Below are 25,507 nucleotides of genomic sequence, written 5' to 3'. Positions count from 1 at the left end.
GTTATGGCTCTGATACCAATCTGTCACACCCCAACCGATGGCGGAAACATCGGGATGAGACGAACAAATTGCTCAAAACAACATAACACTAAATGTGATAATATGAATTAAATCATTTTATTAAAACTAAAGGGTAATACAAAGTTTCAAACATCCAAATATAAATTCAAACAATAGTTTATTTCTAGAATGAGTTTCTAAGCCATCCTAGCTTGTTTTCTTGTATCTTGATCAATCAACCTGCAATATGTATTAAAATAAAGTCAACAAAAGCATGTTGGCGAGTATACAAGTTTTCATACATAGCATAGTACGTGTTTAAAATGTTGCTCATATCCAAATGTGAATACAATACCATGTTGACAGTATATACTCGAAACGATGTTACTCTACGTGTCCAAACCAAAGTTTAACGCAATCAAAGTGTCCAACCCAAAGTCTACAGGGTGGTTTTAACATAGTTTGACCTAACAATACTCGTTCATAGAACGAGAGGGGCGTTTCTCAACCTATAGCGCTACCATTGTTAGGGGAGGCTTGTACGAAGTTAATGAACACATAGTCATGAATGTTTACATTAGCATAACATGTCTAACATGATTAAAATGTATCACATAGAGTAAGGATAGAGTGTGCATAAAATGTTTGATGTGATTGTGATGTTTGATATATAATACATATTGCACCCAAAAGTGGAAAATAGAAAATGGGTCATGTATACTCACAATGATTGCGTTGCGATTTCTTGTAATAACGCACGAGTAAAGATGGAGAATCCAAATGATATGTTTATCCTAGATATGAAAAATAACAAGGGAGAGCTTAAATAGATATCTTAATACTTATTGTTTATAGATTAGTTATTTAGTTATTATAGGTTAACAACCTTTAATGTTGAAAAAAAATTACATTGAATTGTTAATTACACTTTTATTTGTAAAGGGGAAAGAATAAAATAGAAAATATATAAAACTGTTAAAGTTAATATGGATTTAAGGATTTAAAGAAATAAACTGAATTTTAGGATAAATACCCAAAAAATATGTGCAGCGAATTTGTAGGGGTGCAGGGTCGAACCTGCGACCTCCTGGTTGTTTTACAAATACCCAACCATTCGTGAACTGTCATGATTAATATCAATGTTTGACATTTTGTTTGATTCATACGTGGAGGAATAAATCGATAGGATTCAAGGTGAAAGGTATACCGAATAGTGACGACTCGAGTCTAGTTCCGACGTAACACTTCGGCATCATTCCGGTCCCGGCGAGCTCGGTTCGCGTCATCTTCTTCACTCGCATAACCAAAACGGACAGAACATCATTGTTGTTTCTTTGGTTAATAGATTTTCAACAGTTAAGGAAAGAGTTCATACCGAAACGAAAGTGATGGACTCGTATTGTTTTCCGGCGAAACGGTTTACTCCGAGGGCTTTGGGGTTTCTCCGGTGAACTCCGGTGACGACTAATCTTCTCCGGCGAACATGGTGTTATCGAGCGGTCTTCTCCATTCCTCCGGCGAAGTGCAACGTTGTTCGACAAGCCGTATATCTCCGGTGTGTGTGTGGGTGTGTATGAAAGGGTTTTGAGAGTAAGTAGAGTGGGAGAGGTTGTAGAAATAATGATGAAGGCTTCGGTTTTTTTATAGGGGTCGAATGGGTCTTCGGTGGTTTGGAAAGTTGGCCAAGAATTGGAAACTCTCGTTAATTGACCGAGTAAAAAAATTAGGAATCAATTAGGCCTTAATTGGATCGAAATATGGTAAGTCCGGCTGTCGTTTCTTAACTGTCGAAGTGGAGAAAGGAAGGCAGTCAACCAGAAAGGAAGGAAAATGGTGTTGCACATGTTAACGAGTTTGGCGCCAGATTTCGTTTCAAAAGATGGAACTAAGGTCTAGATTTGTAATTGGTTATTGAATTATGTCAAAATGGAAACCTTCAATCAAGCAAAAACATGGAAACATGAAAGTGTTGTGGCGGCAATTTAGTACTACAACAAGGACTCAATTTTCACTTTAGTCCCTAAGGTTTCATGTCTATTTCATAATGTGTTTCAAGTTTTTATCACTTACCCGAAATAACTTTCACTAATTGCAAACTTGCCCCCTGTAAACTATTAAATGAGTTTAGTTAATGTTTCTATTACATTGTCTAAATAAACTAACCAAGGTTGGTGTAATTATTAGCTTACTTAAAAAATGATTTTTAAATGGAATTTAGTGAATAAAATCGATTAATTAATTAGTTTAAAATAACATAAAAGAATATTAATTTTGTAAATGTTTAGTTAAATAAATTACTTAATTAAGTAATCGAAAACCTCTTAATGGTAATTTAATTCGTTTAAAACTCTCATTATATAACCTATCAAACTAACTAGGTTAGTTTTAAAAAAAGTTTTATATTGCGTTATAAATTAATTGATTTAATTAAATAACTATAACGATGATTAAATTAAAGAATAAAATCATTAGACGATTATTTATTTCGCAAAAAAAAAAAATTAAAGTTTAGGATCCAGAAATTCAAAACGGGTCGTATTTTGGATATCCGTTTTTTGACGGATGTTACAGAAGTTCGTTTATGTTCATTCGTTTAATAAACGAACGAACATGAACAAGAAATTTCGTTCTATTAGTTAAATGAACGAACATGAACAGAGGTCTCGTTCGTTCGATTGTGTTCGTGAACATTCGGTAAGGTGTTCGTGAACGTTCGGTAAGGTGTTCGTGAACATTCATTGATTTCCATTCGTTTATGTTCGTATGTTTGTGTTTTGATTGAAGATCTTTGTACTTTCTTATATTTTATTTGTCCTTTTGTATATTATTAAACTTTTATTTATTTTATTACCCTAACAATTGAACTAGAAAACTCACTTTCACCTTGTTTATGCATCATTTCCCTTTCATTTCTCATTATTTACATCGGCGAATACGATCGACCTCCGTTCCACAATAAGGGATTCAAGTTCGAGTGCTACTCTCTGGGCCATCTATCTTTATCCTTCGTCGCGTTCGCCAAATTTATTTGTGTTCGTTTGTGTTTGTGAACCATTCACGAACACGCTCATTTCCTTAATGAACGAACACGAACATAAAATCTCGTTTGGTAAGTGTTCATGAACCGTTCGTGAACACATTTATTTCCTTAACGAACGAACACGAACAAGGCCTTGTTCGTGTTCGTTCGGTTCGTTTACAACCACTTAATCCTTTGTTATAGTAGGGATTGAATATACGGTGTCAATCTTGTCGGTTTGACGGGTTAACGAGTTGAGTTGGTTGGTCAAAACACATATTGAATTTTTATTCGTGTTAAAACATTCACCTAATATTAAAATTAAGTAACCTAAACACGTAATGTTTAGCTCATTTATTTAGATGCGTTAAAACAGGTTGACATGTAACAATGGAGTTGTTGGTAATTTCAGTGTAATCAATGTTCGTAGTGACATTGAATTATCTTGTCGATCAAGCCGATTTTATTTTTATTAATTGAGTTAGATGATACAAGAGTACAAGCTCGATTTTCAAAATAAAATATTGTGTATTAGGCCAGTTATTATTATTAGTGGGAGTTATTTATATTTTATATCGAACATATGGGTCGATTATTTGGGTTTATCATATCAAACATATGGACTGATTATTTGTGATTATTTTCTAAACTTGGATGATTATTACATTAACTAAGGGTGTAGGAGGTGGTCGCGGCAACCCTTTTGCCGATCGGCAAACACCGCCGACACATGCTTTGAGGAGAGTTTTTGGGGAGTTGTTGCCGCATGCGGGAAGGGAAAAGGTGAACGTTGGACATGAATGTTGGGCGAGGCCCCCTAGTATTCAAGCAATGATGTTTTTTTTAAATGGTTTGGGGGAAACCACCCCCTATGTTTTTTGGGCAAGAAGGGAGAATGAGAAGGGAAATGACATGACACAATATAATTGGGTGGGTGGAAAGTTTGTCCCATCTCATTAGGCATGCACCCCTTACACCCTAAGGTGTATAAATTTGGAAAACAATTATTTATTTTTATTCAAGATGAATAATTGGATAAAGATTTGAAAAGGATAAAAATCGTCAAACGGTTTGCGGGATACACCACGGCCCGGGGGGGGGGGGTAATCTATCGCAGCCCCCGACCCCTGCCTCGGGAGGCGGGCAGCCGCGACCTACTCAGAGATGGTGGTATCGATGTTTATTGGCAGCGGAAATTTCATCAGGACCGTAGTTAGGAAATATTTTATCAGAGTAAAACATCACATTTTATAATATTAACTATCTTGGGATAAAATCCAAGTTTTTTTTCCAAATAAATTTATAGGGATAAACCTATTTTATTGAAATAAAACATCTTCTTTATTTAGGTAACTTTTGTAGCCACTTTTCCAAGCCTTCAGTGCTGTCCAGCTGGCTTCTATTTGGCTTTCACATTTTGTTACCTGAAACGCGTTTAAAAACATTTTGTCAGTGGGAAATACTGGTGAGTGAATCCCAATTTAATCAAGAAGAGTTTTATCATTTACTAGTATTGAGAGCGATTACAATGTTTATATCTACACAATTACTCATTCAGAACTGTCAATCCTGACTGGTGGGTCATATTACACATTGGCTATCTCGTTGTCCAATGGTAACGTGTTCCACATTTTGTATACAAAACCCCAACATACCGGCAGTAATTGAAGAATTACAAAGACTCAATCACTGCTATTTATAATTTAAAATAATTAAGGTTTTATAAAAACAGTTTACAAAAAAGTTTATAAAAAGGAGATTACTCACATTGCTACTTTAGGGTTTTCCTTTGTGATTTCCTGGTTATTATCTAATAATTAAACAATGCACACACGTTAGTATAATAACCCAATATTTACATTAGTTATACCCTCCCCGAGACAGAACTCCAACGACTACGTTGGGCAGAACCTCGACAGCCGTTACAAAGCGCTAGATCAATCGGGCAGCGTATCTAATATGTAACCGGGGTTATGATACTTACAACGAGGCAGAACTTTGTTATTATAACGCCCGGTATTATGTCTACTATGGAGAAATTTTGAGAGAGAAAGTGAATGTGAACGAGTTGGGACTGAAGGCCGATGCTCCTAATTTATAGGAGCTGATCTGAGCTTCCTCGCGGCCCGCGTAAGAACACAAGGGGGCCTTCGCGCCCCGCGACATAGGGTATAGCTTAGCCCGGTCATGGGCTTAGCTTCGACACGAATTGTGCCACGTGGCAGCTCAGGGTGCCGCCTGGTGGGTTAGCCGTCGCGGCCCGCGTAGGACGAAGAGATGGTCTTCGTGGCCCGCGAGCGACCCTTAAAACTTGACTTTATTTAATTTTTACAAAAATAAAGGTATTCGGGACCGATTTTTCGTATATGGGGTGTATTTTAAGACATATAGGGTCATTCTAAATATTTTATGGGTGTCGGAAATATTTTAGGAGGGTTGTTATATAGTCGGAGTTTCTTGTAGGTACCACAAAAATTCTCTAAAATTGTTCAACAAATTTGATTCTTAAAGAAACAAAGTTTAATCCGTTTAAACTTTTGATTGCACTGACAAATAGTTTGTTCTAATTGATTCACGACTCTTTATTTAGTCCAAGTTGCATATGAATCGTTTTCTTGTTCCTGTTCTTTAATCTCACAAACAAATAACAAACTATTTTCATGGATTTAAGTGATTTCTTTGTGACATGTCAAGTAAATTCGCGTAGTTGGAAAAGTTCAAAGGTCAAGACTTAGGTGATGTGACTGTAGGTCCCGATGTCGGATCTCCGAACACAGTGATTTCTTGTTTTGGATGGTGTAACGAGTGCGGAATCCACGTTACACCATAAACCGAGCGGGGGAGTGAACAATACAAGAAGATATCGACGTTTAATGGTTACATGTAACGATTCGATAGAGTTTTGGTACAAAATGATACACAAATAAGTAGGGGTGTGCATGGTTCGGTTCGGTTCGGTTATTAGCATTATCCATAACCATAACCGAAGTCATCGGTTAATCGGTTCGGTTATTTCAGTTAATTTGTCCTTTTTCGGTTCGGTTCGGTTAATTTTCGGTTAATAACCAATTCAAACAAGGGCTAATTTTTTTTTGCTTAGAAATACATGTAATGGAGGTATAAACACATGAAATAGATGTATAAATACATGAAATGGATGTATAAATAAATGAAATGGAGGTATAAATGCATGAATAGATGTATAAATAAATGAAATGAAGGTATAAATAAATGAAATGAAGGCATAAATAAATGAAATAGATGTATTATTACATGAAACTAAAGTATAAAACATGAAATACATGAAATAGAGGTATAAAAGCTAGAAATATATAAAAAAATAAATGTTTCGGTTCAGTTAACCGATAGTAAAAAAATATTCGTTAACCGACTTTCGGTTAATTCAGTTTCGGTTAATATCGGTTCGGTTTTGTCGGTTTTCGGTTCGGTTATCACACACCCCTACAAATAAGCACTCTGATAACTCTCTCTCTAGTTCTTGCAAACTCTTATAAATTCAAGTGACATGAACATATTTATACTAACAGAGACATAATGAACAAAGGTTAAATGCTCCAAGCGAAGGTGAACTTGTACAAAACGAAGGTGGACTATCTTAGACGTAGGTCTTGTTTCATAATGAACGAAGGTTAGCTTGTAAAGCATTCATGCGAAGGTCTTGTGTTGTTCCATGCGAAAGTTACATATATCATGCAATGGTGCCACGTCTCATGCGAAGGTTACACAACAGTGGACACACTTGAACGATGGTTAAATGTTGTGGTGTCTCCTTCATGTTGTATAATATTCAAGCAATAGTCCACATCGATATCGTGTAACATATTTAATCTCTATGTTACTTGAATCTTGTTATGTTCTTCGTGTCGAACGTCAGAGGAATGTCGTTCGACTACGCTCTCGAACGAACGGTCGCGAATGCATGGTCGTGAACAAATGGTTGCGAACGAATCATCAATAGCGACATACACAATATGCATCAACAAACTCCCCTTTGGATGTTGCTTGTGTTGTTTCGTTCTTCACGTTCTTCACACTGTTGGATCTTCATGAGCCATCACTTGTTACAGGCAAGATGTGTATCAAAAAAACTCCCCCTTGAATGTAGCTTGTGATTCATTGATCTTCAAATCTTTAGATCCTCGAGATGTTGATGAGCGGTCAGCTACAAATTGATCCTCTTGATCCACTAACTGCATTCATGTCGTGTCGTCACTCCCATTGCTTATCATGTGACACGTTCTCTTTGCCTTTAGCTTGCTTGGATGCCACATCTGCACACACAACAAAGTCAAACGTGTAATGAGAACAGTAGTTAGGACTTTAACCAATCTTACAAAATTTTCAACTGAAAACCTCACTAAGAATTGCTTTCAAACAATGTTAACAAAAGCGACACACATGAGACCAACTCTCATTCAACTACCAACAGATAACACTTTGAAAGTTTTAAAAATGTTCAGTTTCAGTCCTTTAACTTTCAAAATTCATCAACTTTGACCATTATGAAGATGTAAAAGATAAAACAATTTTTTCTGGCTTTCAATCAGGTTTTAGGTAGGATAGATTTAAGTTCCAACAACGATCCATAAAAATAAGATATAAATAAAGCCTTTTTGACTTTTATAAAGTTTATATTAAAACACACCTAAAATCTTTTTGGTATTCTTAAAATTCTCAAATGTAAAGATGGAAAGCAATAAATAAATAAATATTCATAGACAATCTTTTTGCGAGTTTCGAGGGTAATAGAATCATATCAGCATACAGTCATGTCCAAACACACTTGTTATTCGATTAGTTATCATTTTAGATAAGCATCATACAATAATTATCGGTATTGTTGTCCACTTAAATTCAACAATCAGATGTAATTCATATAGCTTGGTTATACGCTTAGGGTATGATTTATACTTACCTACCGATGTTCATCCACTCACGACACATTCCCGTATTAAGGTATGCAAGAGAGTTCATCTTACTGGTGAGTATACTGTTTATCATCTGTTTTGATGTATAAGATGTGAGATACTCACTTATTTGGAGAATGAAGACACACCCTATGTGATGAAATCACTTATTTGTAATGAACTTGATTTTCAAATGAATGTAGGACATGAGATCAAGTCCGTGAACAGGTTAGTACCATCATACCGACAAAGAGACGAACTTGACTCTCGTATGATAGATGTGATATAAATCACTTATTCAGAGGTGGATGTGATAAGATTATCACTTATTGATGGCCATATGCAGTATGTACACGTATGTATGATGTCATGGAATTTCTAGACTTGCGTCCTCGTTTTGTCAGTAAAAGAATAACCATGAAGCCCAGGTGATAAACAACATAAAGAACACATATCTTAGAACCTCGGAAATCTATCAAAATTTCGGTACTAAGACCATATGCCAATGAGCGGTTCCCACATGGTTTTCAGTACATTATTTTTATATCGCCCTGCACACTTTAAAATGATTGTGAGCCTACCGATATATCATTAATAGAGTTACTTATCGTTTATCATTTTAGGTTAAAGAGGTTTCGACAGACCACTAATGTACTATCATTTTCTCTTTTTCTTGCAAGGAAACTTATTTTTGTTTTTATCTTGTTTTTGTCCTTTTTGATGTTTTCAATGTTTTTGTACCTTGGGAGACAGATGTGTTGTCTAAGTAGAGACACAAACTGTTTTAAGGGACTCGTGTTGAACACGAATCCTCAGCCACAACCGTTAACATTACTTTGTTTATTCTTGCAGCCAAGGAAACTACCAGAAGACCTTGCTGAAGAATAAAATTGGGTAAATTACTTTTTGAGTCCCTGTGTTTTATGAATTTTAACTAGGTGAGTCCAAAAGCCAAAAGTTTAATGACCTGAGTCCCCATAAGCATTTTCTTTAATCATTTGTGTCCAAATTTCTAACATTGTTAAAATTATTCTGTTAACTTTTGTTAAATGACCAAATTACCCTTTTAATTAAAAAACCATTTTATTATTAAATATATATATACACATTCTGTAGATCAAATCCATCCAGATCATAAAAGTCATACCAAATTTCTCAAGAACTTTCTCTCTTTCTACCAAAACCATCTCCATCCCACCACCACACCTCCACCCATCCCCCCACCACATCTCCACCATCAACACCACCGTCGCCACACCATCAACACCACACTGTCGCCACTACACCTCCTATCACACCCCAACCGATGACGGAAACATTGGGGCATGCCACTGAGCGAAACAGATTGTCCGAGAGAAATTCCATAACAACTACTTTACCGAATAGTTAATATTATGTCCCATACCATAACCTATTAAGCAAGTAAATTATTACAGACCGCGGTATCTCAAAGACGAATAACATATTCTGACACCTCAGATTTAAATAAAATAAATTGTCTTTGTTTCTAGACTCTCAATCCTACTTGACTCCATGAAAAGCAAGCAAAGCACTGCATCCTAAGCACCTGTCACATACGTTAAAATAAAAGTCAATACACATAGTGTCAAGGTGATCATACAAGTTTGACAGTATAGTAAAGTTCGAAATCATTTACGCATAACCAACATGTAACATATACAAAGTGAAGGCAAGTAGGTTATCGATAGAGAAATATGCACAGACCTGACTGCGAGTTGTAGAATACGCAACACATATCCCCACTGGGACACGTGAAGTAAAGCCCTTAACAACCCCTGTCCACGACAGGTGCTGAGTCCAAACTATAGTACTATCGTTGCTAAGGTGTCAGGCAACAATCGCTGTGTTAACATAACATACAAGCATTCATTGAATAACACGTAGCATGCAATAACGGTTAGCGTATAAATAGTGTTTGCGTTGTGTGTCGATTCTGATTTGAATAAGTAACGTATGTAACACCCAAAAGTGCGTAAAGCAAAAAGGGTTCGAGTATACTCACAGATGGCGTTTAACAAGTAAACACTGTCTTGGATTGAACGGAGCGCTGAGAGATTAGCCTGAACAGTTAACGATAGCATAAGCGATGAACGACGCGTAAAATGGTGAAGAGTGGCTAAGTGTCGAGTGGCAACCCGATCGGATGGCTATCCGATCGGTTGACCATTCGATCGGATGTCAATCCGTTCGGATGGTCATCCGATCGGATGGCCATTCGATTGGACTGACATTCATTTGGTAAGGATGTGTTTGTGTATGATGGCTTTGAAGTTTTAGTTGTAGCATTTTGAAAACGGAGAAGTATCTCTACCTTTCAGGTCGTCGATCAAACGGTCGTTCGATCGAATAGCGATCCGATTAGCAGGACACTTAGTGAGAACAAGTTCTCAGTAGGATTGTCGCTCGATCGGATGGCAATCCGATCGGATAGCAATCCATTGGAAACTGATGTTCTTTGAAAACTATGAAAATGATTAAGTGTCGAAGTTCCAAATGTCACATGATCAGATGGGCGTTCGATCGGATGGCTATCCGATCGGACGACAATCCGTTCGACGTTCAGATACCTTGAAAGGTGTTTTAGTATGGAACCAAGTGTAGTCAGATCGACTCGCCGTTTGATCGAATGGCTATCCGATCGGGCGGTAATCCATCCCCAACGAACCAAATCATCTTGAACTTGATTTCTTTTGAAAGTTTTATAGTTTGATCGAGACGGTATGACGACGTTCTAAACAACGGAACCTCGGCAAGTCCCAAGTCGTTCGACCGAACAGGGATCACCCTAATCTAATCAGTTGACTGTTCCTTGACAGTTGTTCATGTTTATCCTGAAATCGTTGTCTCGTTGATAGAATCCAGATCTCAAACCGACCTATCACTAGAGAAAAGTAGAAGGCCTGAATGAGCTCTGATTCTATCGGTTTTTGAGTGCATTGAGTGTAAAAGAGTTGAAAGAAAGTTGGAAAAGTTTATTTCAATCCTTTTAATCATGAAAATATGTAGATCTATGTGAAAACATTGTTTAATCTTGTGGAAATCCCTCAGATCTGAGTTGTTCTTGGTGGAATGAAGCCAAACCTTGAAGCTCATAAGAACTCCATGATGACATCACCCTAGAACACCTTAAATCCGCTGATTTCACGGTTAAAAGTTAAGATTCAAAAGAGAAAATGATGAAGAAGTGCGCGTAGATTATAGAAGTACAAGATTTAGGTTGAAAACTTATAAAAATCGCGAGAAATCGAGAGAAATGAAGGCTTGAGTGCGGCTGGTCGAGTGAGGGAGCTGTCACATCACAACTGATGTGACAGGTGGGTATTTATAGGTTGCCAAAAAGGGAAAGGGTGGCAAGTGTCAAATCAGGAGGCACCTCGATCGGATCACTCGATCGAGTGGCTCCGACGAGTTGCGTTTCGACGTTTTGTGTTGCGTGCTGAGCGTTGCGATGCGTTTGAGCGAGGGTTGATTTTACGATACGATAGATTAATAATAAACACACAATACTATATATAACATACAATCATCATAATTAACTTGCGTTTAGCGTTTGCGATTAAATTGCGATGCGATAGATATGCGATTGCGTTCCGATTAATCACTACAAACATAAAGTAAACATGCACAAGTAACACATAAGTAACACACACACGTAAAACAATATTCAGAATCTACCAATCAAGGAGCGAGCGCGATCGCGATGCGATTAGCGATAAAGCGATAAAACATGCGATAAACATCGATCAAACCTCGATTATTAATAAATACTCCACATAATATAACTAAAGCGATTAAAATGAAAGATTCGATTACAAGTCAAAGTGATCAAATCAATAATTAAGCAAGGAGTGACAGATCGCAATTAGCAATCTTTTCTTCCTTTGACTTCAACCTTGACTTTGACTTCCGTAACACAGGGTGTTACACCTCCGCCGTCACCACCACCACTACACCGTTGTTGGTGCACTAAATGTCTGCTGACTACGTCTTATCAAGTCTTATGTCTAGATAGGTTAAACAATTGTTCAAACATGATTAAATTAGAGTTTGTATAGGTTTTAGGATGCCTGTCCGTTTGAAAGGGTCCTGGCCGTTTGAACTGGTTCTGGTCGTTTGAACCCTGGCCGTTTGAGTCACCTGATCGTTTGAACATGATTCAAACGGAAGGTCATGGGTCTATAAATAGCAAGTCATTTGAAACGGACAGTAGTGATCGATGTGTGTGTTTGTGAGTCGAGGTGCTGTCGGATTTGTATCAGAATCATTGTAAAGACTCGCAATCAGTAATAGAAAGAGAAATTGGAAGGAACAAGCTGTTTTGACTTAGTTTACTTTGTTTCCGCCTTTGTAAACTGAGATGAACTACTTCTACTGACGTTTAAGGTCATCGGAACGGTCCAACAAGTGGTATCAGAGCTCAGGACGAGGAGTTCATACCAAATTCAGCTTGAAATCGCCGGATTATCTCAATTCTACCTTTCTTTTCTGATTTGAACTAGTTTTCACGGTTTAAATGGCTTGAAACATTCACATATCAAACGAAATTCATTATTAACTAATCCTTGACAATTTGGAACCAAAAGTCGATCTAAAACTAATCAAAATCATCTTATCCGTTTGAAATTGTTCGAAGAAAAATGACGTCATCCGTTTGAAAATGACACAGGTCGTTTGAAAACAAGTCCTATCGTTTGAAAACATACTGATCGTTTGAACTGATCGTTTGAAAATGAAGACCGTTTGAAATTGTCGTTTGAATTAGAATCATATCGTTTGAAGCGTGACCGTTTGAGTCCATTCCGTTTGAATATCTGTCGTTTGAAACTATTGTTATTTCAAACGGACAAGTCCATTCCGTTTGAATATCTGTCGTTTGAAACTATTGTTATTTCAAACGGACAAGTCCATTCCGTTTGAAAATAACCTGCTCGTTTGAATCACTGTTTGAACCATTCCGTTTGAACAGGTTCCGTTTGAATCTGATATTTTTCTAAATCGAAAATGTTTCTAAGTGTTTGCTGATTTTTCAGGAAATTCACAAATATAAGTTCATGGCGAAAGATGAACCTATTCCGTGGAAAGATGAAAGTACTGAAGAGCAGAAGTATTGCTATCGGAAAATGCTTGCCGAATACAAAATTCTTAGGATTTCTTGCATTTATCGGGATGCAAAAAGAGCGGGAAGATGGGATTCGAAAAGGGAGTGTTATCTTGATGAATATGGAAACATTGCCATCGACGACAAAACACTAAATATTGAAGCCATCATCAAGGAATACAAAGAAGATGATGAGTATTGGCAACATAAATGGTGGGGAACTCCAGCTGAGAAAATGATAGAAGAAGAAAAAGAAAAAGAGAGAAAGGAAAAAGAAGAGGAAGAGAAAAGAAGAAAATGCTTGAATTGTGAAAAATCAGACGCAGACAGTGTGAAACTCTTGAAGGATTTGGAGAGTTTGACATTGGAAAACAATACTCTGAAGATCGAGAAGAAGGCTGATGAAGAACAGAGTTTGAGTTTGCGTTTAAATTGCGAAAAATTGAGATCTGATAATGACAAACTTTTAAAGATTGTTGAGAGTTTGTCATTAGAAAACAAAATTTTGAAAGAAATGAAAAAGATTTTGAAAGTAAAAGAAAATCTTCAGAAGATGGAGATTTTTGGATAAAACTGGAAAACAAAAATCTAAAAGAAAATGAAACAAGATTTCAAGAACAGTTAAAAGTTTGGAAAATGAAAAATCTGTTCTTGAAAATCTTAAAATTGAAAATGAAAATTCTATCAAGTCTCATCTTGAAAGAATATCTCAGCTTGAAAATGAAGCTGAGAATTCAAGAAACAAGATTGATGAACTTGAAAAGAAATTGAAGGGTTTTGTGACTGCATCAGGCAGTTTGAAGTTTTCCTGTCCAAAACCAATCAATTCTGTTCCAATAAGTGACAATATCACAAATTTTGACAAAGTCAAAATTGAAGATTGTGATGAAATATCTGATGATGAAAAAGAAAAAGAAAAAGAAAAGAAAAATATTTTTAGATTTACAAGAAAAATTCCAAAATACTGTTTTGCAATCTACTGAAATAGGTGAATGCTCAAAGCAAAAACCTTTTAAGAAGAATGCAGAACAGAAACAAAAAGATAAAAATTTGAAAAATCTTAAAAAAGAAAATAAAAGCTCATCAGATAAGTCATCCAATCATTTTAAAAAATCAGAAAAATTTAAAAATGAAAATTCAAAATTAGTTGGTAATAAGTGGTGCAGGTTTGACCACAGTACTCAAATGCCAAATCAAGGATACAAGAAGAGAAATGACTACCACAAGGCAACTCAATGCTATGATCTAAGTATGTGGTATGAAAATGGTGTACGATATGAAAGAAAGAAAAGGTATGATAACAGAGTGTGTTACTCTTGTGGCTATCAAGGGCACATAGCTGTTAACTGCCAAAGTCAGAGATTTGAAACGAGAAGGTGTTATGAATGCCAAATTCGAGGTCACATTGCCAGAGATTGCCCGAGGAGATCGATGGGAAGATCGAGGGTTGAATCTCAAAGAATGGCAAAGAAACCAGTCAGTGTCAAGCCCAAAGAACAGAAGGTTCAAGAACCTAAAGTTCAGGAAACAAAAGTAAAGCTGTCTCAGGGGCAAAAAGACAGACTGCGAAAGAAGAGGAAGAAGGCCGGAGAGTATCTGGAAAGGATTTTGTCCTCGGATACAACAAGAAAATCAGAAAAGAGTTCTTATAATCCAGTTTGCTCATCAAAGACTGACAAATCAAGCAAACTGAGTTCATCAGATACAAATCTGAGGACAGACAGGTTAAATAAGAAAGAAAAAGTTCCCGGCAAGGAATTTGTTTCTTCGGAAGCAAAGGAGCCACGTGTTGGCGATGAATCTGACTCATCAAAGTCAGACAAGCCACATTCAGGCAATGATTCTGGTTCGTCAAAACCAGAAGAGCCAAGTTTTGAGGTAAAAGTGTCAAAAACACCCAAGGATGGTCAGGCTTGGGTGGATCTTTTCAAATGAAAAACCCTGACTTGCCGGAGCTTCCTGGTTCGCGAAGCATGAATCGGCATTTTTCTTGAAGTTGTTTAAGTGATGATTTGTTATGTGCAGGATCTTCCAAAACTTGTATCCTGGTGGATAATGGATAGTGGAGCGTCAAGGCATATGACAGGGAAGACCGCGTTGCTGTATGATGTGAATAACATTAATGGTGGTTACGTGGGTTTTGCGGGTAATCAAGGAGGAAGGATCATAGGTGAAGGAATGTTATCGAATGGCATTGTAACGTTTGAGAGAGTTAACTACATCGCTGAGCTGGAGAACAACCTGCTAAGTATCTCCCAGATCTGTGACAGGATGTATACTACTCATTTCACCGACAAAGAATGTTTGATCTTGAAACCGGGATTTGTGATACCTGAAGAGTGGATCATCATGAGGGCACCAAGAGTCAATGATCTGTACGTGTTAGACATGAGCGTCGCTACTACAACCACGGGTCAGGCTCATTGTTTTGTGTCCAGAGCAACGGAAAAAGAGTTGAGGTAATGGCACCGGAAGATGGGGCATATTCACCTAAGGAAAATGAATCACTTGGTACATAACGATTTGGTCACAGGAGTGCATGTCAAAGGTTTTCATCTGGAAGGGGAGTGCATAAGTTGTGTCAAAGGCAAACAGAAGAAAAATTCACACCCTACAAAGCAAGTTAATTCAGTTTTAAGACCATTGGAACGACTTCACATGGATTTGTTTGGTCCAGTGAATGTCAAGAGTATAATAGGGGATTCCTACTGTTTGGTCGTGACTGATGATTATTCCAGATTTTCGTGGGTTTCATTCTTGAAATCGAAAGACGAAAAGTTTGACGGCTTGATGGCGTTATTTAAAAGAATTGAGAATCTGTACCAGAGGCCTATCTGTAGAATTCGCAGTGATAATGGTACTGAATTCAAAAACAGTAAGATGGAAGAATTTTGTGATGAAAGAGGTATACTGCATGAGTTTAGTGCTCCGTACACTACGCAGCAGAATGGAGTTGCAGAACGCAAAAACCGGACGCTAATCGAGACAGCCAGAACGATGCTTGCAGATTCTAAGTTACCAATTAATTTCTGGGCTGAAGCTGTTTCTGCTGCATGCTATACTATCAACAGAGTTCTTATTGTAAAGAAGTTCAACAAGATGTGTTTTGAGCTACTCAATAAACGCAAGCCGAATTTGAAGTATCTAGAACTGTTTGGGTCACCCTGTACGGTGATAGAGCCTAATGGCAAGTTTGGTTCAAAGAGCATTGAGGGAATCTTTGTTGGATATTCAAGTCCTACACGGCGTGTCTTTGTTCCAAGCGAGAAGAGGATTATTGATGCAACGAATGTTGAATGTCAAGGTTACACTATGCCGCCACAGAATCCTGGTGATTCATGGCGTTATCATTATGACAAACTTTGGGATTCGTTTGACATGAGAGAAGAATCAGAGGAAGAAGAAGATTTCTTTGATGAGCTGGATATTTTGCGAGAGTATGAGTCGCATCTCAGGTTCCCAGCGGAATATTCTAGAAGACCTCGGGAAACTTCAAATGACGATGAAGCAGGTCCTAGTAATGCTGGTGAACATGATGATGAAGTTACTCCTGGTAATCAGTTGGAGGTGAATGATGATCAAGAAGCTGATAACATGCCAGTATTTGACCATGGTGATTCAGATCTTGAGGGGGAGCAGATCCAGTTGTCAAGTCAAACAAACCAAGTTGGTGAACAAGATGCAGAGCAGAATGTTACTAATCTGGAGGGAAATGTAGATGTTCCAAGCGAAGTGATGCCGCGAACTCTGTCTTATCATCCAGAGGAGTTGATCATAGGAGAATTGCAATCAGGCGTTCGCACGAGACGTCAAATTGACCAGGGCCTTACATGTTTTTATTCTACAGTAGCACCTTTACAAACTGAATTTTCATTAAGTTGTTTTATCTCGCAGGTCGAACCGAGAACTTACAAAGAGGCGCTTACTGAAGACTCTTGGGTCATAGCAATGCAAGAAGAGTTAAGTCAGTTTGAAAAGTTGGGGGTGTGGAAGTTAGTTGATTTGCCGGATGGTCAAAGGAAAATCAATACAAAATGGGTTTTCAAATGTAAGAGGGACGATAGAGGAGTGGTTGTAAGGAACAAAGCTCGACTCATTGTTCAGGGCTTTAGTCAACAGGAGGGGATTGATTTTACCGAAGTCTATGCTCCTGTAGCTCGAGTAGAGGCTATCAGAATTTTCCTAGCATTTGCGTCTTGGAAGAATTTCAAAGTATATCAGTTGGATGTAAAGTCAGCGTTTCTTTATGGGAAGGTCAAAGAGGAGGTTTATGTTGGTCAGCCGCCGGGCTTTACTGACCCAATCCACAAGAACAAAGTTTATTTGCTGGACAAAGCGTTGTATGGTCTACATCAGGCACCGAGAGCCTGGTACGAGACTTTGTCTCAACACCTACTCGCTAACCAGTTCATACGTGGAAAAGTGGATGCCACTCTCTTCACTAAAGTCGTTGATGGTCATCTTCTGATAGTACAAATTTATGTGGACGATATAATTTTTGGGTCAACGAATGAGAAATTGTGTAAAGATTTCGAACAGGTGATGAAGAAGAAATTCGAAATGTCATCAATGGGGGAGATGAAATTCTTTCTGGGTTTACAATTTGAACAACTACCTGAGGGAATTTTCATTCATCAAACGAAGTACGTACATGATATTCTAGAGAAATTTGGAATGCCAAGTTCTACTCCAGCTGCTACCCCACTTGCGACTAATCATGGGATTCACCCAGATCTCACCGGAGACAGGGCTGATGAAATGTTTTACCGTTCCATGATAGGTTCTTTGATGTATCTGACTGCTTCACGTCCTGATATTATGTACCCAACGTGCCTCGCAGCAAGATTTCAGTCTAACCCGAGAGCATCGCACATGATTATTGTCAAGAGAATATTACGTTACCTGAAAGGTACTCCGTCATTGGGGTTATGGTATCCTAGGAAAGGCGATTTTACGCTCGAAGGGTATTCCGATTCAGATTTCGGATGCTGCAAAGTCAACGCAAAATCAACAACTGCAGGATGCCAGTTTTTTGGTCCTAGATTGGTCACCTGGCAGTGTAAGAAACAAACATCTGTGGCGCTATCTACATGTGAAGCGGAGTATGTTTCTGCTAGCAGTTGCTGCTCTCAGATCCTGTGGATACAGCAACAGATGCGCGACTACGGTTTGCAGTTTCTTAACACACCTCTGTTTGTTGATAATGAGGCCGCAATAAATATAACTAAAAATCCAGTACATCACGCTAAAACTAAACATATAGAAATTCGTCATCACTTTATTCGCGATTGCTTCGAGAAAAAGTTGATACGAATTGAGAAAATCCACACTGACGAACAAAAAGCTGATTTGCATACCAAAGCTTTTGATAAAAATCGGTTTCAATATTTGTTAAAACTTAATGGTATGAAATTGCTTTCATTGTCGGATGGGGTTGTGAGCGTTGATGAGAGTACTGTTGCGGATGAAGACGAGAAACAATCTGCAATGGTTTGTCGTTTTTTTTACGTGTTTTGGTATTTAGGGGGAGATAGTTAGTTGTACATAGTTATACTTTTAGAAAATACAAAAACAGTAAAACATGAAAAATACAAAAACATGATAAAATCTGAAAAAGAGCTTGTGTATATAGGGAAAATGATAGTACATCAGCTAGACAATTACAGTATGCTAAAGATTTGGAAAGACAAAATGAGTTAAACAGTCTCACTAACGATGTGTCGATAGGTTTTCGTACATTTAGTAGATTTATTCGGGATATAAACCTAAAATTTCAAACTTGCGAAATTCGTGGGGAACACTACTTGGATATATAGGTAACCCCTGAAATCTCGTTTGAAAGGTCTCGTATTCTGATATACTAGGCGTTTATACTCTATGATGTCTGGGGTATTATTCCGGGACTTCTGCTGAACGGAAGTTCTGACCTAGTCCTTGGATAATACTTTCCCCAAATGCTTGAAATATAGCATAAAGCCCTCAGCTGATTAGACAATAAAATTGATAATCATCTGTTGTAGCTGAAAAGATCCTCTAAAGGGGACATACTGCAAAGTCGAAACTGATATCTCTCTGTGCATACGGAAGTATCGACCTGAGATCCCTCAGTCCTCGCATTTAACCCCCTAATTTATGTACAGATATCATTGTAGTATACTCACCTGTAAGACTGAATATTGAGATTCTGGATACGGGAGTATATTCAAGAGGTGGGACGCATGAATGAGTTAAGTTCCTAAAACATCTAAATCGTATCCTGAATAGATTGAAAATTGTGTGAAAATTTAAGAGGACAACTATATCGTCAATCTATGTGAATCGTTTAGAACGTAATATGATTAAAGCTTAATGGTGCTAGTGATTTGTCTCATGAACTGATATGATCCTCTTACACAAACTCACAAAAATATTATCTGTATATATTTGTTTACTGCATTTTATTCAAAAACAAAAATCCAAAAAGATTTTCGGAGTGTTTTAGTATAAAATTTTTGAAAAGTCAAAAAGATGTTCGACAACTGATGTTGAAGAGCTGATATTCAAAATTCTAAGTGCTAAACATGATGAATTGGATTGGGAAATTGTGTTGAAAATTCTTTGAATGACATATATAAATGGTTTGAAAGATTGTATATTTGGTTAATCAAGGTCATTCATTTGAACTTGATGTAACTAATATATGTGTTAATGATATCTACCAGGAAGCTTAGTGTTATAAATTTGTGAAACTTATGTTGAGGTAGAGAATGTGTAGGTTAAACAGGTTTTGGACTTCATCATTCCCATAGAAGCTAATTGTCAAAGCTTGATCCAGAATAAGACCTCAGATCCCAACATACTGAGAGGAGGAGTCTGTGAAAGGGGGAGTCTGGAACAACAGCAAAAGGGAAGACTGAAGATGGAGCGAGAAAAAGTTTTTGAACCTGTGAAGATTGAGTTGTTACAATGAGGAGACAAAGTTGTGAAGAGACAAAGACTAAAGACTTGACGCCGAAGACTTCGTCAACATCCATGGGGGAGTCTGTTGGTGCACTAAATGTCTGCTGACTACGTCTTATCAAGTCTTATGTCTAGATAGGTTAAACAATTATTCAAACATGATTAAATTAGAGTTTGTATAGGTTTTAGGATGCCTGTCCGTTTGAAAGGGTCCTGGCCGTTTGAACTGGTTCTGGTCGTTTGAACCCTGGCCGTTTGAAGTCACCTGATCGTTTGAACATGATTCAAACGGAAGGTCATGGGTCTATAAATAGAAAGTCATTTGAAACGGACAGTAGTGATCGATGTGTGTGTTTGTGAGTCGAGGTGCTGTCGGATTTGTATCAGAATCATTGTAAAGACTCGCAATCAGTAATAGAATAGAAATTGGAAGGAACAAGTTGTTTTGACTTAGTTTACTTTGTTTCCGCCTTTGTAAACTGAGATGAACTACTTCTACTGACGTTTAAGGTCATCGGAACGGTCCAACAACCGTCACCACCACAACACCCACCACCGCCGCACCTCCACAACACCCACCACCTCGGTTTTTGGATGTTAGTTTTGGAACAGATTATAAAGTTACAGTTCATATACCTTTATTTTTCAGGGTGGGGTCCATATGCGTATTTCCGAGCATTTGAAGAGACGAATTCTCGTTCAACAGTAGGTCACCCTGCGGATGGGGTCCATATGCAACCGATGGAGATTCAGGATTTCAGTCAATAGTCACGGCGAAATGGGACGTTCAGACAGGTATCGCTCTCTAGCCAGATGCAAGATGCAGAGGTGGGAAAAATGTGACCATTGCATAATCTTTTTATTCATGTTATTAGGCGTTTTGATCACATTTCTTTGTTTGTTCATGTAACACCCCAAAACCCGAATGTTTATATTTGCCGTATGTTCCTATATGACTTAGCATGAAATAAATAACTAGGCTATTTAACCTAGTTAAGTGTGTGGTTAAAAGTATTAAATGACGAAAGTAGTGCAAATTATGTTAAGAGACAAACACGAGGGGCTAAATGGAACAAGATGGAAGTTGGGTTATTAAAATGAAATATCACCACACACAAACACACACTTCGTGTGTGTTCTTGAACGTTCAGGAGCTCCAAAGAGCCAAAACCCTAACTCAACTATAACCATCAAATTGAAGGGTGAATCAAGGCTTAAATTCACAACCGAACATGGATTAATGATCACCTTTACAAGGGGATCATAAGGTATGTCTTAAAATTTAGATTGGTGATTATGCACGAAGTGGGTTATGTTAGAAATCGCGAAATTGTATGAAATGAGTATGAGTATGTGTTAGAATCATCATATAGGACATGGATTATGCGTGGTTTGGGGTAATTTGATGTTTGGAGGTGAAACCCACTTCTAGTGGTGAAGATGGTGACATGGGTGTGTCACCCATGTCCAATCCTTGTTCAAATCTTGTTGTGCTATGTTGTATGTAATGCGTTCTTGTTAGGCAGATTGAATGTGATATGAATTTGTTGATGTTTTTGTGTTAATTGATGAATGAAATCATGAAGTAGGAATTAAAACATGAAACACTTGTACATTATGCATAAATTGTGGCATGCACACCAAGTGTTTGATGAAATACCTAGGTGAGATTAATAGATGAAATGGTATGCAAATAATTGATGAAATCATATAATATAGGGATATGATGTATTTGATGATAAATAAACATGAGAAATCTATTTTTAGATGGAATTCATGTAGGATTTGGTTGGCCATGTTATTTGGTAAAAGTATGCATTAGAATATTGTACTCTATGTTGGAGTGGTATGATGTTTACTACATGTTTGAATAATTGCTTAATCAAAATTGATAAGTAAAAGTACTCTAAATGTGAAGCATATGAGATCATTAGAACAGGATGAAGTTAGAATGATGTTGGGTTGTTAAGCATAGGTCATGGTGTTAGTTGTAGAATTATGGTACTAGAATGAACAGAATTGAATATGTTTGGTGTGTGCATATAACTAGATGATCATGTGGTTGTATGCATATTGCATCGTGAGTATGAAATGTATATAGTGTCATTAGTATAGTCTACTATAATGACATAGATGTATAAGGTTAAGTCGAAAGTTCATATGATAAATCGTTGACTTTCTGAAAGTCAACTGTGCATAAGTAGCAATGTTAGACTTTTTGTCACAATTGTAATATTATAGGAAGTCATATGATGCATGTTATATCCATATGTGTTATATGTCATGACGTGATAAATTATATGAGCTTGAAAAGATTGACTTGTGGAAATATGCCTTATGCTTGTTGGAATTGACTAATGAAAGTCAAATGTGAAACATGAATTTGATATGATCGTTAATATGTACAATCATGGATGCTAACAAGAATGTGAATGCGATGACATGAAAGTATAGGGATCATGTCAAGATGGATGGAAGCATGGAAGGCTAACGGGTCAAAAGGAGGCGAGGAAACGGATGCGAATACGGACACTTAAGGTAAGTGATTTCCGGAATCACTTCTTATTTATAAATGAAGTTTGGTATGTTGTATATAGGGAACCATGTAAGAATTTATGGGTAAGCGTAAGTACCAAGGTAAGTTCATATGAACTTCGTCTATCCTTAATGTAATAAGATGATAGTCTCATCGTGTTAATTGAATGTTCATTATGTTGCTGAATGTCCATCGTGTTAATGGAATGTTCATTATGTTGCTGAATGTTCATCGTGTTAATGGAATGTTCATTATGTTGCTGAATGTCCATCGTGTTAATGGAATGTTCATTATGTTGTTGAATGTTCATCGTGTTAATGGAATGTTCATTATGTTGTTGAATGTTCATCGTGTTAATGGAATGTTCATTCTGTTGCTGAATGTTCATCGTGTTAATGGAATGTTCATTATGTTGCTGGATGTTCATCATGTTAATGGAATGTTCATTATGTTACTGAATGTCCATCGTGTTAATGGAATGTTCATTATGTTGCTGAATGTTCATCGTGTTAATGGAATGTTCATTATGTTGCTGAATGTTCATCGTGTTAATGGAATGTTCATTATGTTGCTGAATGTCCATCGTGTTAATGGAATGTACATTATGTTGTTGAATGTTCATCGTGTTAATTGAATATTCATTATGTTGCTGAATGTTCATCGTGTTAATGGAATGTTCATTATGTTGCTGAATGTTCATCGTGTTAATGAAATGTTCATTATGTTTCTGAATGTTCATCGTGTTAGTGGAATGTTCATTATGTTGCTGAATGTTCATCGTGTTAATGGAATGTTCATCATGTTTGTTGGAAGTTAGTCGGTTACGTTTGTTTGTAATTGCATTAATTTGTGTTGATATAATTGTAGATAAGACTCAACTTACAAATAAGTGAATGTGACTTGTATGTATGTATGTAGATATGGATCTGTAGCGTGTGTAAGTAGTGTGAACTTGTATGTACGTACATATGAATGGGATACGTGTGAATGTACTTAGATATATGAAAGTGCATACACGTGTTGTAATATAATGATTGTAGATCACTGGTATACGTATATGTGAAGATGTGGGTTTTCAATATGTTTGAGATTACGTACTCCTAACCATGTTACTATTGAGAATGAAATAAATGGAGTGCAGGTATGGGAACGCCGGACTCTTGAGGAATTGATGTCGGACTCGAGTAAATAAAATTGAGAGGATGTTTCAATGGAATACCTTACGTAGTTAGAATGTGATATAGCCTTTTAGGTATATGTATTAAATTATATATGATGTTACCATGTACTAACGTGTTGGTTATATATGGTGACCGCAGGTTAATCAGATATTCATGATGGACATGTGAACGAGGATCAAGTTGAAGATCATGGATTGTACGGGAAAGCGGTCACGTTGTTTGTAATAACTTGTTAACATAGTTACATTAAATATAAATGATGTATTTATGTTAGAAGGGTTGACCTAAACAGTATTTAAGTATGTTAGAATAGTTAAAAGAAAGAAATTTTGCGGTTCATTTTCCGCTGCGTCGTTTTGGGTCAATCCGTGAATAGGGTCTTACAGTTCACAAAGCTGCCAATTCCTGTATAGATTTCATCTAATCTCCGTATTCCGTTGCAGAGAAGGAAGATGGAATGTCTGTCGGTGTAATCGGCGAAATTGGATAGATTGTGAGTGCAAAAAACAGAGGAATACTGCAGATGAGAGTAAGAAAATAAAGATACAAATCGAAACGGTGTCGTTGAGTTTGAAGAAATGAGTTTTTGATGGTGAAGAAATGAGTTTTTTGATGGTGAATTGATGCTATGTTTTTTAATTTGATTTGCTAATGTATTCATTGTGGCAGAGGTGTAAAAGCAGGAAGATTAATTGAATTGGGTCAGAGTTTGAGATGATGGGTGTTTGTTAATGTGGGTTTTTTTACAGGTCGTGTTCAGAGGAAGAATTGAGTTTGAGCAGTGTTTGTTGTCTATTGGGGTTGGGTTTTGTAGGGTGTTTATTCTTCTCTTGTCTGAGTTTTTGGATGTGTATCGGTTCTGTTATGTTGTTTGTGGCTGGGCCAGTTGTTGGTGGTTGAGGGTGGTTGCTGGGGATGGTTGTTAGTGGTGGCCGGAGAAAGATAGAGAGAGAGAGAGAGAGAGACGGTGTTGGTGGCTGGAGAAAGGTAGATAATTTATTTTTCTATATATTATATATTAAAAGTAAAAGTTAATGCATTAAAGACTTGTTCCTTATACTTATGTGCATACAAGACTTGTACTTTGTGTGTAAATGACCAAATTACCATCATAGTTAACATACTTGGTAGATGGAGTTAGAAATTTGGACTCAAATGGTTAAAGAATATGCTTATGGGGACTCAGGTCGTTAAACTTTTTGCTTTTGGACTCAACTAGTTAAAACCCATAAAACACAGTGACTCAAAAAGTAATTTACCTGTTGATGCAACAAATAATAGACCAAGGCCTGTAGCGATATCTCTTGGGTAAAAGGGTTCAGGGGTTCGATTAGCCTAACGTAGGTCGTGGGGTCCCCCCACGTTTGCAAGACGTGGAGAGAGATTCACTAGTATTGTTTTTTATCTTCCTTAGATCTTGAGCTGATTAGAAATCAGCCCAGAAAGCGATCGTTGGAGAAGATGAATTATTTAGTGTGAAGAAGAGAAGCAAGCATGAAGCTAGTTCTCAAGAGGGAGAAGGAGAATCAGAGAGTTAGAATCACATCTGCTGATCCTGGAGTGAATGGCATGGTGGAATGGCCTATATTTTATAGGGGAAGGTGTTTCTCAAAGAAGAAACCCGTGACTAGTGAATCTGTGCTTGCAGTGAGGGGTTTGCCCATTTTGGGGGTTGAAGGGTTTGGACCTGCGGACAAAAGGGTGTGCTCTCCCACATGTTCTGGTTGTGGCTGGGCAGAAGGTTTCACACGTTAAGTGTTGATGTGACCGGACACTGTGTTTGTC

The 25,507-nt window shown here is 37.3% G+C and overlaps 1 long non-coding RNA gene across 1 annotated transcript in view; it reads right to left on the bottom strand.

The window, feature by feature from the left end:
* Window positions 1-9,333: 9,333 nt before the first annotated feature.
* LOC118483059 overlaps window positions 9,334-25,507 on the bottom strand; it is a 35,760-nt gene continuing 19,586 nt past the window's right edge. Inside the window, exon 2 of the long non-coding RNA XR_004869528.1 lies at window positions 9,334-9,514. This is a non-coding gene — a long non-coding RNA (uncharacterized LOC118483059). The remainder of the gene's footprint in view (window positions 9,515-25,507) is intronic.

Source organism: Helianthus annuus, chromosome 10, assembly GCF_002127325.2.
Source record: "Helianthus annuus cultivar XRQ/B chromosome 10, HanXRQr2.0-SUNRISE, whole genome shotgun sequence".
Lineage (NCBI taxonomy): Eukaryota > Viridiplantae > Streptophyta > Magnoliopsida > Asterales > Asteraceae > Helianthus > Helianthus annuus.
Note: the sequence above shows the minus strand (reverse complement) of the source record. Positions and strands in the feature narration are given on the sequence as shown.